At 35.6% G+C, this 1,691-nt stretch overlaps 1 protein-coding gene across 1 annotated transcript in view; it reads left to right on the top strand.

Moving 5' to 3' along the window:
- PREX2 (phosphatidylinositol-3,4,5-trisphosphate-dependent Rac exchange factor 2) overlaps positions 1-1,691 on the top strand; it is a 306,900-nt gene that overhangs the window by 130,992 nt on the left and 174,217 nt on the right. The gene's annotated exons all lie outside the window — the stretch shown is intronic.

Here is a 1,691-nt window from a genome sequence, read left to right as displayed (position 1 = left end):
AATAATACCTTGCTCTTTACACCCCAGCAGTTTTATTGTGCTTTTTTGCTGTTGTTAATGCTCACCAGGTCTATATGGCACAGTGGGATGTTTAAAAGGAATAGGGATGATGATGCCGAAACGTTTTGGAACATATTTTTTACATCATTATGTTCAATATAATATTAGTCTGGTCAGTATATCATTTGACTAATTAATTAAATAAAGCAATCAGATGTCAGTGTTTATTAAATAAGACTTTATTGTAAGCTTAACGCTTAAACAAGTCTTTTGATGATTGAAACAAAACAAACAAACAAAACAGGAAGCAGTCATGGTTTCTGCCTTCAAGGGATGTTGATCAATTGGGCTAATTTTTATTTACCCTCTAGATTCTGCCCCAGGATCATCTCCTCCAGGAAGGATTACCAGGTCTTCTATCCTGGACTCAGGGTCATTTCCTGTGGTTCCAGTTCCCTGCATATGTCTGCCTGATTGGGAATATTGACTAAATTGGATAATGGTATTTTCAGTATACCGCCTTTTAAGTGATCAAATTCTACGCTAGATTTGAATTACTTGAGGGCAGGGAAGTGTTTTCTGTTTGCGTGTTTTAATATTTTATCTCTATCACTTGGCACAATATACAGAAAAAAATACATGTCTTTTGAATGAATGCATAAATATTGCAAAACAGCTATATTTTTGAAGAGGGCCAGATGCATAGTCTGAAGTTACAGATTGTAAATGGTTTGGAAGTTAACGGGGGGATTAGTGAGGGTTGGAGTTGTCACAGTGTGAAGTGGGACTTCTCTGGGTCCTTTCTAGATGGATAGGTAGAATTTAAATGGGGGGAGGGTAAAGAGAAGGGCATGAACAATGACATGAGTGAAAGCAAGTTTGAAAATGAGCACAGAGAGTACAGAGGCCAGGTAGAGCAAAAAGTGTAGTTATTGAGCTTTGGAAAGAGAATCTGGAGAGGTAGGATAAAACCAAGATATGGGAAGTCCGGAAAGTGCAACAGAGAATTGTGATACGTTATGCTTTGAAAGGAACAGTCTGTTTAAAACACGGAATTTCTGTGCAAGAAAGTGTAATTCTATAATGGCAGATGTTAGAGAGAGTCCAGAAAAAAATTATGGTAATTTGGAAGAGAGATGAAGAAACACCAGGTTAGGGTGTTGACAACAGAAATGGAATAGAAGCCAGAGAGAAGAGATTTGAGTACCTAAGTGCTAAAAGATAGGACTAGGAAAAAATAAGCTTCTTAAACTGTAAAAATACAACGCTAAAGTTATATATACACACACACGGATACATACATGTTCATATACATGGATCCATACTTATAGGAATAAAATAGGTGTTTTCTAAATAAAGGCCAAGATAAAGGTAGTTTTGGATTATTTTGTTGCTTTCAGCTCAGTTGCATGGTCTGATTATTTTTTCAGCAAGATGCTGGCTCAGCCAATTTACCCTTAAGGTATTATAAGTCATTGTAGATTAATAGGTTTCTTTAGGAATCTTTAAAGGACAAGGCCATTTTGGTGGAAAAGAAGACTTAGTGGCCAAGATCATACACAACGATTTTTTTTTTTACCTTTATTTAGTGTGTTGTCAATTTATAAGATATTTCCCTGTTGTATGATTGGGATACAAGATCTAAGAAATAACACAAAGCTATAATTTATAGCAGCAATAAATTTTTGTTA

This window comes from Propithecus coquereli, unplaced genomic scaffold (genome assembly GCF_000956105.1).
Source record: "Propithecus coquereli isolate 6110/MARCELLA unplaced genomic scaffold, Pcoq_1.0 Scaffold8, whole genome shotgun sequence".
In the NCBI taxonomy this organism is placed as follows: domain Eukaryota; kingdom Metazoa; phylum Chordata; class Mammalia; order Primates; family Indriidae; genus Propithecus; species Propithecus coquereli.
This window is presented reverse-complemented; position numbering and strand designations above follow the sequence as displayed.